Raw genomic sequence first — 12092 nt, forward strand, 5'->3', positions numbered from 1 at the left:
TCCAAAGTGAAGCAGAAAAATGTGGCAGAGAAAAGCTACTCAGTTCATGACAGCTAAAAAGCAGAGAGAGAGAGAGAGAGAGAGAGAGAGAGAGAGAGAGAGAGAGAGAGTTACAGTTCTACTCATCAGGGACAAAAGGAGCACTCCTTGTGACCTTCTTCCTCCAGTCACCCTGACTGCCCACTGTCACCCATTTAGTCCATTCAAGTGGATTAATATACTGATTAAATTATAGATTTATAAATTGATCAGTTATCCACTGAAAATTCTTGCATTGTCTCACAGTGAGCTCTTAGGGGACACCTCATACTCAAACCTTACCCAGTACATTGTGCCATAACTCCTAAAAATCTTAAAAATTTGGATGAGGTATACAGCAGAACCATTTTGCTATCATAAGTAAAATGACTGCTCATTATCGAGTAATAAGATAGTTGAAAAGCTTTTCAATTGAATCATTAAAAAGTGGGTTGTGAGACACTCACACATCTCATTTCATAATGATCCATAATGATCTTTAGGGAACAACTGTGTACCCCACAACTGGCAAAATAAACATTTTCAGCTACGAATGGATCCTTCCTATAAAGGGGTTCAAGGCCTGAAGACTGCTTTCATTGTCAGGTAATTTTGTGGACCTAATATAATTCTGTTCTGATCACAGTAAAGGACTTTGGGGAAATACTTGAGTTTCCTCTTCCTTTTTTATTTTTAATGTAAGAAAGTCAGATTTGCTGGCATTTAAGTTCCTGCTCTAAGGCTCTAGGCCTGAAAATCCTTGATATAGTTGAAAAATGCCACAGACTCAAGTCCTCCACTTTCTCTAATTCTGAGAGATTTCAAATACTTATCCTCTTGTGGAGATTTATTATATCCATGTGTGCCTTTAGAACTAAGTTAAGAGTATTCTGTTGATCTTCTCCTCATTGCTTTTTCTGTTGTATTATTAATAATTCTTTCCCAAATTTGTAGCCTTATTTTTTGCATGTCACATTTTCTTTGTGGCACAAATATTGTAGAAATACCATAGAACTTCAGTTCAATTCAAATAGTATTATAGACTTTTTTGGTATGAATTTATGAACTTTGCATTAGGCATTATTTATCTTAATTGCTTAGTATTTGGGGAATATCCTTATGTTTGAACCTTACATAAGTGCCTCATTTGCTTCACTCTGGGCTTGGCCCCCAAAATAGTGGAACAAGAATAAAGAAGCCTTTCCAGAATTTTGTTATAGAACAGACCAATTAATTAAAAAGACAGATAACACATGTGTAAGTAAAATGGACACCAGTAAATGGATTAGCTCAATACTATATGGATAAAACCCTCAAAGAGAAGTATGGGGGGAGGGGACATAATAGAGACAGCAAAGAATTCAGATAAGGCAGTTCCTTTTCCTGAACTTGCCTCATAGAACTTCAGACTTGCCCTTATGTACAAATTTGTTCCATATTCCCCAGTCTGCAACTGACAGACAGGTGGTATATGCTGATTTAAGCTTATCCAGGGGCCAAGGCCCTGAAAGTTCTTTACCTCTGTCTCTTCCCCAAGGTAAGTGGCTTTATGTCTCCTTTGGCTTTACATATCAGAGTTAGATTTTAAAAGGATCAGAGTTAGATTTTCCTTTTAAGTTCATGGTTTTAAGTTATTTCTGAAAAGAAAGTAAGTTGTTCTATGTTAGTGTTAGGTGTAGTATAGTTTGCATATAGATAATGATTTTGGACAAAAAGGCATATAATTTTCTTTTACCAGGGTATTCAGCATGAAATATGACCGTGTGACTTATTGAGTCTGAGATGAATGACCCTAAAACATAATATTTTACATGTATGAAAAAAGGAAAGTTTTAAGAGAAACATTGCAAACTTGCTGTAGTAACAACTTAGATTACTCTAAATCCCTCTGCAAAATAATAATCCTACAATTAAGTTGCAGTGCAGTTGTATCTACAGCATTTCTGTCAGTATGCAAAGTTCATATTTAGTAATTAACACCCACTTCCTTCCAAAGAGAAGGGAGATACTCATATTCAAAATTAAAGACTTGAATTATAATTCCAACCCAATAGTTTCTAACATGAAAAGTATAACAACTTAAATGGTCACAAGATACTGGAGCATATTAGTAACAAGCCTGTTTAAATTTTGTTGACATTGGCACACTTCTTTAATGTCAGGGATTTAGTAATCTTAGTGAAAGAAATAGAAAGGCTGAGGAGACATAATATCTGTTGGCCTGACCTGGGGACACATGAGGAGGCTAGAAATTGAAGCAGAAAATGTGTATCAAATTGCCATGATGTAGTATTACCTTCTGCAGTCAGGTTGACTACAGAAGGTAATACTACATCATGGCAAATTTATACACATTTTATACAACTTGGACATCAATAACATTACAATTGATTTCCAAGTTGATATTCATTTCATATTGGGACAGTCATATGAATCATAACTTTTAGTAATTCTTGTTATAAGTTTGAAACTATTAAATTATCAAAGTGTTAAGTCATGAAGAAGAAAGTCTTACAGTCATCCAACAAGTCGCACTATAATCTACACATGGAATAAGAGGAAATTAGAAGATTTTGATAACTACAGGGGAATTTGAGTGAGCCAGTCATTCTTCTGATGGGACAAAACAAGTCTCTGTTTTTCTCTCTTCAGGCATGGGAAAAGTGGATTGGTGGGCTTGTTTAAAGGGGGATCAGAAAATGAACTGAACATAGAGAATTGTTTTGAGGCTTTGTCCAAACATTACCTTCTGTAATATTAGAAAATTTGTCTACTCTAATTACAATTGTTATCATACAAAATATCACCCTGAATAGAAATCGGAAAAAAAAAATAGTAGAATAAATCAGAGCAAATGGTGTGACTATAGAATACCGAAGTGATAGTGTGAAGATTGTTCTATTATGGACTCTTTGGCTAAACTGTTCATGTTTTGGTAAATGTGTAGCACAGCGATGAGGTGGATCAAGGCAGTCAAAGAAACCAGAAAGGGAGAGGTGAGCAATGACCTGTTTCACTTGTGGTCAAGTGGCCAAAAAGGCTTTATGCATCAGGAAAAAAGAAAAAAAAGGTTAAAAGTTATGGAAACTGCCTCTAGAGGTTATTTATTCATTCACAAAGAAGCATCTGCACATGGCAAGAATGCTCTAAACACTAAGGACAGGGAAGAAAACCAGACAGAGAATTTTTTTGCTGCACACCATTTCTGTTACCCTGGAGGTATGCAAACAATAAACAAAAGCCAAAGTCTGTGTAGAAGACTTGATGGTGTTAAGTGCTAGTGAGAAAAAAAGTTTCAAGAGCAAATTAGTATTTAGGTATTTGAGATGGTGTCACAGAAAACACAAAAATTATTAACAACCTGCACTAGAAGACCTGAGGAAAGTGAGGCTCAAAGCCATGCTCTTGGACACAAGCCTTCCAAGAAGTTGGATGAGCAAATGCAGAAACCTTGGGATGAGAACACACCTGTTCATCAAGTAGGAGGAATATGCAGGCAGCATGTATGAGCAGATGGAGAGAAAATCAGGTAATGCTGACCCAGATTGAAGAGGGATTTTCAAACCATTTTGTATACTGCTTGATGGAAAGCTATTTACAGGTTTTGAACAATGGATATGACATAATATACTGCTTATACCAAATACAAATTAGCCCTAAGCAGGTACCTCCAGGTAACTAAAGTTACAGCTCAGCCTCTTCCAGTGCTCAGCTGTAACTCCATAATCTCAGCAGAAATTCTTACTACCAGAGAACAGGCAAAAGAACCTCCACTTGATTCCTTAAATTTTAGCATGAATGAATAACACATTTTAAAAGTCACTTAAATTGCCTTAAATTTTTTTGGACAAAACAAAAACTACTGTTTATTGAATAGTTACCATGTCCCAGACTCTAGTCTTAGAATTTTAGAATTATTTTATATAAATTTCTACAAAACCTTATAAAGGAGATATTATCCACATTTTACAAGGGAGAAAATTTGTGGTTTATGAAGATTGTCTCAAATCTCAGGTCTGCTAGATTTGGGGGGAAAACAACTCTGTTCTTAATCAATGATAGACTAAGGTGATAAGCATTTATGTAATGACTGTATGAAATTTTCTTCATTTTGCAAACAAACTTAGAGTTCCAAGGAGAGATGAGTAGGGAAGAAAAAAGATAGAAATGTAAACTACTATACATATATAAAACGAGAAGGAAATCCATCCTAGTGCTATTTTAGGCTTATTCACTGGGTTGGGTCACTCTGGGTCACATAGCTTTTATTAGAAATTCCAGACCAATACTGCCCCTGGGCCTTGGAGTCTCTAATCCCCACCTCCACTTATTCAACAGGTGCCAAATAGTGCCAGATGATAACTTACATTCCACTTCTTTGAGTCTAATGTAATGTTTCCTTCCATAGCATTCCTTTGTCATATTTTACTCTACAGCAATTCCTCAGCATTTGTAGAGGACTGGGTTGAGAATCCCTGTATATACCAAAATCTGTGGTTGCTCAAATCACATTTAAAATGCTGTATTATTTGCATACACCTTATGTGCATACTCTTGCATACTTAAGTAATATCCAGAATACTTAACAGTAACTAAGATAATTTAAACACTATTTAAATAGTTGCTAAGGTGTGTTGTTCAGGAAATAATGACAAGGAAAAAACACATATATAGCAGCTGGGGATGTGGCTCAAGCTGTAACGCGCTTGCCTGGCATGCTCGGGTAGCTGGGTTCCATCCTCAGTACCACATAAAAAATAAAATAAAGATGTTGTGTCCACCGAAAACTAAAAAATAAATATCAAAAAATTCTCTCTCTCTCTCAAAAACAAAACACACACACACATATATATTTTCAGCATGGGTACAATATGTTTTGCCTGTGAATATTTTTGATCTGCGGTTATTTGAATGTGCAGATATGAAACCCAAGGATAAAGGAGTTGATTGTTCTAAATTATGTTTCTTCGAGAACATTTAAAAAAAGCTAACTCATGTGTATGAATGTCATAATTTTAGTAGGAGAGACTATTAGTGTTTGTGTGCAATCTGAATCATACAACTCAATTTCCCCTAGTGGCAGTATTAAAAAAAAAAAAGTAGAACTTGCCATATAAGTTAATTACATATTTTTGGAATATGTAAAGTAATCAGAAAAAAAGACACTATTATACATATTGGATGTTGAAATTTTTTAACATTTAACTCAAAGCAGGTAATCATCTACACTAAGAAATATTAGAAAAATAGAAAATGTATATGTTGACAGCTACAGATAAATTAGAAAAACTTTACTTCTAATGGTCTTGGCCTCAATAATAATTTTTAAAAACAATATATAAAGGAACATATGAAATACATTATAAATCAAAATGAGGAGATCTTACAATAAAATCACATAAAGGAGGTATTTAAGCATGAATTTAAGCAGAATAGCTAAGAGATATACTATCAGAATTATTTCCTGATAACTTGATTTAACTTGGGGAGCTGTATCCCAGTGTTTCTCTATATTTGTATTTTTTAAATAAGCCCCTCTTCATTGTTTTTCTCTATGAAATCCCTGTTTTAATATTGTCTTGAAGCAAAATAAATTGACATTAGTTTAATTTATAATCACATTTCATAAATTAATTAACATAATCTCAATGTCTGATAAACATGAGATTATATAGTTATTGATATGATTACTTAGAAAAACAAAGATATTCGGTATTTTGTTTAGACCATGCAATGTTTTAGGCATAAGTACATGTTACATTTAACAACTGCAGTCTCTCCTTATCTGTAGATTTGCTTTCTGCAGTTTCAGTTTCCTGTGGTCAACATTGGTCTGAAAATGTTAAATAGAAAAATTCCAGACATAAACAATTCATGTTTTCAACTGCATGCTGTTCTCAGTAGCAGGATGAAATCTTATACCATCCTTCCCCTGGAAATGAATCACACCTTTGTGACCCACCTGTTAGTCACAGTACTGGTGTTCAAATTACCCTTATCTGAATTGTGGCCCCCAGATGCAAAAGTAGTGGTGTGAACAATTCAGTTGTACTGAAGACAAGCCATAAAGAGCTTCCTATACATAGTATTGTGAAAGTCCTCTAATTAAAGCAAGAACAAATATTGTGTGTTGAGTTGCTGACATATGTAATAACAAATCTTCTACCCATGAAATTGTGAAGAAGGGAAAAGAAATTCAGCTGGTTTTGCTTTCTCATTTTAAACAGCAAAAGTTACAGCCATAATGTGTGGTGAGTGCTTGGTTAACATGGAAAAAAGTGTGTGTGTGTGTGTGTGTGTGTGTGTGTGTGTGTGAGAGAGAGAGAGAGAGAGAGAGAGAAAGACAGTGAATAGAGAGAACTTGTTGCTGTTCATAGTTTCAGACATCCTTGAAGGGGCTTAAAACATCCCCTCAGTAAGGTGGAACTACTGTAGTTGAAATACTGAAAACAATGTCCTCACTAACAAAACATTTTTCCTTGAATGCCAATTTTGCACAATTTGGAGATGACTATTCTAGAACAGTAAAGCAGAATGGAAATATTGTATATCACCAGCATCTAACATAGTACTTGGCACTAAATGGAGCCTCCAAAAATACATTTTGAGGGCTGCGGTTGTTGCTCAGTAGTAGAGTGCTCACCTAGCACGTGCAAGGCCCTGGGTTTGATCCTCCACACCACATAAAAGCTACAGATATTGTATTCAACTACAACTAAAAGATAAATATATATTTAAAAAATACATTTTTAATAAATGAATGTTCTCCTTAGAATGCTTTGACTTATTGGCTACAATAGCATATGCAATTTATTTTATTATAGCACTTGGGAATTTTCAAAATGTCTTCACACAGATCGTATTTGATTCTCATACTAATCCTTTATATAGAAAATATGTGTATGTATTCCAGTTTTATCAATGAATAAACTCTCAGTTGGCTCTAAGAATCTATCCTGTGTAATGCTACTTTGAAGATGGTTGATAAAGGTTCTTTCCTGCCCCAAATCCTCAACCTGTATCTCAAGGTTTATATATTGGATTATACAAAGCACCACCTTTGATTTTTGTGCCGTATGTCCTCAACTGAATTCACCATGTTTTTTGTTTACTTGTTTGTTTGTTTGTTTTAATTCCCAGATGTCTCTCAGGGTCTACCTTGGCACTGACTGGCTTGGAAACTTGGCTCTGCTGGGATAATTCTTCTCCTGAGTGTGATTGGGTTGCGTGTTCTGGGTAAGTGAAGCAAGGTATTTGCTTTAGAATATCTACTCTATCTCCATCATAAATATAGGTGTATCTTATCATTATTTGGCTATTGTAAATTTATTTAAAGATGAATGAAATGAAAATTTACAAGACAACACTTTGAACGTTTAGCCCATGCCCACATTGGAAACTTCACATTTATTTCACATTTCTCTTTCTAATTATTTTGAGAATCATTATGTTTATTAACCCATATATGTGCTCCAATAACTTAAAAAAAAGAAAAGTTCATGGTTGTGACCCAAAGATTTTGATAACAAAGAAAATTAAAAATTCTAATTATTACTTTTTATTAAGTACCCACTTAATTCCAGATGGCAGTAGACTAGCCCTCCCTTGGAAAAAGCAGAATTACACTCATTCTGAAGATAAAAGAGTTCAGGTGACAGTATAAGCAATTTAACAGTTTTAAATAATTCCCTTAAGCAGACTTATTTAGTAGATAATGTGAAACCTAATATCTGCAGGAGTTCACTTGTTCTGTGTTTTTCTCTTGTTTATTTATGTATGCTGTCTCCAAACTAGAACCCTTGGTTATAATAATACAATTGGTTTCATCTGTTCACATTAGTTTGTTGAAATAACCTAGTTTCCTTAAAGTGATGACATATCCATTTCACCACATATTTGGGTATCTAACCCTCTTAATGTATTTTCCCCTTTATTTAGAAACAACAAACCCAGCACCCTTAAATGGAAATAGTCATAATCAATCACTTCTGAGTATTTATAACAAAGTGTATGTGTGGTTGTTTGGGGTGCAGCAGGGACAGATTAGAAATACAACACTTATTTATTTCTTCTTTGTTTCTTATTATAGAGATACCATGCCAGTTACAGTGCCCTAAACATTAGCTTCAGCTCCAAGATAAATGCTTGACTTTTTCTGGTTCTTCCAAAACTTGGAATGACAGTCTAGCTGACTGCTCCCAAGGAGAATCCAGTTTGCTGCTCATCCAAGATCAGGAAGAATTGGTAAATTGTTAAATAAAATTCTTTATATAACTTAACATTTTTTAAAGACTGCATCAAGACAGCTGGACTTCAGCCAAAGTTTCTGTGCAGTGGAAGTAGAAACTTTGACTTCAAGAAGCTCATAATTTGGGAGACTGAACAGTCATATAAAAATTTAATATAATATAATAAATTCAAAAGAAATAGAAATATATGTAGAGAGAAATATCACAAAGAAGGAAGAAATAACTTCTTGGGGATTTGGGGGATTAGGAAAGACTTCAGAGAGGAGGTGATCCTTGAACTAGATTTTAGGGGATGAAAAGAATACAAGTCATGGTTAGATAAACAGGTTCAATATTAAGTCACATATTTTGTTTCAAGTATAGAGATTCATACAGAACCTGATAAAGAATGAAGGAATTCTGCATTGAATTGGACTAAATTTTACATTATCAGAGAAGAAGTGGAAGTGGATAAATGGCTCTTTATTAAATCATGACATGTGAGTATTAGGTGAGCTCATTTGAATATGTAGTTCACATCAGGTTCACATTGAAAAGTAGTAAAATTAATGAATATTGAAGATTGAATTTTATTGTTTTAATTTGGCTTAGACATTTTCCATAGGTTCAAAACAGGTTGGGAAGATGAATAACTCCAAAGTTGATTGGAAAATGCTATGTAAGAAAAGACACAATATAAGAACATATGTTTGCATCTGCAATGGAGTGTTAAAGGAGAAGGACTAACTCTTTCAGAAGGATACATAAATTGCTTTTTAAAAGGTCTCCATGGAGACTATTGGCACATAGAATTTCCAAAGCAGTAATTTTAAAATCGTGATGGAAAGCATCATAGTGGATCATGAACCAATTCAGTAGGTCACAACCAGCATAGAAAAAATAAAAAATTATAAAGGAAAAAAATAGTAAATATCAGAGTGTGGAACTTAGGTGCAGGATAGGGGCTACCCACATTGAGGCAAACATTATAGTATATTTAGCCAGTGTTATGAAAGAGTCAGTTATTTTGAGGAATGTGAGAATATATGCATAAACCACAAAGAAGCCAATTGATATTTTCTCTTAAGTATCTCATTTTTTATTGAATAATATTGTCAAGAGAACCCTCAATGTTAAATTACATATTTTTAACAGAATTCATGGATAGTTGTATAACAAAGAGCAGAGTATTCTTTTCTTTCACAAGCAAAAGCACATAGGGATCCAACCAAGTTTCTGTAAAGAACATCCAATGAGTTTTTCTCAAGAGATGATATTGAGTTTTAGTTTAGTGGATCTTGAACAATTTAATTAAATTTGCATACATTGAGATTTAAAATGTATTTTTTAATCATTCAAAAAACAAGAGGTTGAAATTTAAAATACAGTGATAATGTATTAAGTATGGACAATATTAAACATTAACAAGAATGTTGGCTTAATTGGCAAATTTTGATATTATACAACCCATCTTCTAAAATATTTTTTGAATATGAGATTTTAAAATGAAGATTATTCAAAAATAATTTAGCCTATTTGAAAAAGGAAATATATATCTGTTTAATCAAATCTATCCTTATATTTCATAATGTTTTCTGGGTATTTTTTTCTATACTTTATTTATATTGAAATTAAGTTTGAGTCAGGTATGCTGGCACTCACCTGTAATTCACGGTTCTTGGGAAGCTGAGAAAGTTCAAGGCCAGCCTCAGCAATATACAAGACCCTGTCTCAAAATAAATTAAAAGGACTGGGAATGTAGTTTAGTGGTTAAAGTCCCTTTAAAAAGATATTAAATTTGATTTTAATTTATTATTTATCTTTTTATGCATAGTAAGGACTAATTTAGATTCATTAAACATAGTGTGTGTGTGTGTGTGTGTGTGTGTGTGTGTGTGTGTGTGTTAACTGGGCTATGATGTAAAAGGCTTATTTCATTGTAGTCATAGTAAAAATAAGATTTGAAAACATGTAAGTGTCTGTGAAGACATATATGCAGTGGATGGATTAAATTCATGTGAGCTTCCTACTTTAGCCTGAGGATAAAATTGGATGCTTTGAGATATAGTCATCAGGTCCACCTTGGAAGCCGTCATGGTACACTAAAAGGGGATTCAGTTAAATTCTGAATTGATTTCAACTTTCCAGAACCTTGTTTTCAAATAAAAGGAAAGAAAGGAGAGGATAATATATTTCTATAGAATTATTTGGGAATTAAAGAAGGTAATGTCCGAGAATTAATCAGACATCTGGTTAGGGAAGGACCAGAAAGCCATTGAGGGCCTTTTGAAAGAGAGTCATTGACTTGGCCAGATTGGCCTTAAAGAATTTACCCCCCAAATTGAAGAAATACTTCAAAGGATGAGACATAAAATCTAGGGCATGTTTCCAACAGTCCAGTTAAGGAAAGTTCACGGTTTGACCAGAAGGCTGGCACTGGAATAAATCAGATTAGCTGCTCAAGCCCAATGGGAACATGAAGAAGAGGAACAAAGGAGAAAAACAAAAGCCATGATGGAGCCCTGACCACTGCCTCTACCACCTTCTGTTTGAGACAAACATAAGTGAGCCTTAAATTCACCTCTCCCTTGCAGCCAACCCCATATTAGCCCTTCCCATTGTTCAAATTTTATTCTCATCCCCACCTACAATAAGCCACAATATCCATTGTTGTTGGAACTAAAGTAGATTGAAGCAGATACCCACCAACCTCTGCTTGGAATGAGAATGAAAGGAACCCTGACTACATGCGCATGAACTGCATCTCCATTCCCCTGCATCCACTTCTATAGACTTTACATAGGCTTTATTCATCAGGTCTCAGTTACCAAAATAGGCTTTTGTTTAAGCATCGTCATACATTTAGGTTTCATCTCAGTGCCTCACCCAAACATGTTGTTAGAACCCATGTATTTAAGAAAACTGAGGATCAGTGAAGTCAAGAGACTTCATAGAATGTATTATAGAATAGGGAGGTTTAATTCCCAGTTTCCAAAGGTTCTATATATATGTCTGTGTTTGTTCCCAAGTTTCTTCTTAGAAGGTTTCTTTCCAAGTGAAAATGAAGTTCCAGAGATTTACATTAACTTTATCTTAAAATTTTAAATCATTATGTTTGAGAAAATCCCAAACAGTAAGAGAGGTTTTTCTTTTTCTCCTCAGATTACAAATTTTTGGTGAAAATAAAGAAAACAGCTGTGCTGCTATCTCAAAGATGAAAGTAGTTTCTGAGATCTGTAATTCAGAAAACAAATGGATCTGTGAAAAGAAAGTAAAACCTGTCAGAAATAAAGTATCTTGACTATGAAGCCCATCTCAATTTCTCTTCTTTCCATTACAGATCTCTGTGATTTTAATTCTGTGTATTGTACAAACTGTAGATTTAGAGGCATAAAGTTAACAACTGCAGAGAATTCTAAAATTATAAGGAATCTTACAGAATGTCCAATCCATGCATTCTGTAAGTGAAGAAAAAAGACACAGACATATCATTTTAAAAGACAGTGATATTCTATGGAAAGCAGACCAGGACAGCTGAAAGGAAGTGAATTTTAATCCTGAAGAGAAAGTATGGCCTTTGCTAATCCCTCTAAGCCTCAGATCAGATGAGGTGTAGTAAATGATTCCTAAAGTCCTGTGCAACTCTCATAGTCTGTCTTATTTGGTACTATCACACAACTGAGTTGTGGAAGAACATGATGAAAATCCTTTCTCTTAACTCTGACACCAGATCTGTAAATAAAGGGGTCCACTATAGTCTGGATGTCCCCTTCAAAACTCTTGCTGAAATTTCATTGTCATTGCAACAGTATTCAAAGTTAAGCCCCTTAAGATATTAAGCCATGC

General features: G+C 34.3%; 1 pseudogene; it reads left to right on the plus strand.

Moving 5' to 3' along the window:
- The first annotated feature begins 3519 nt into the window (after nucleotides 1–3519).
- Nucleotides 3520–11547, plus strand: LOC114082236 (killer cell lectin-like receptor subfamily B member 1; annotated as a pseudogene).
- Nucleotides 11548–12092: the final 545 nt, after the last annotated feature.

This window comes from Marmota flaviventris, chromosome 3 (assembly GCF_047511675.1).
Source record: "Marmota flaviventris isolate mMarFla1 chromosome 3, mMarFla1.hap1, whole genome shotgun sequence".
NCBI lineage: Eukaryota > Metazoa > Chordata > Mammalia > Rodentia > Sciuridae > Marmota > Marmota flaviventris.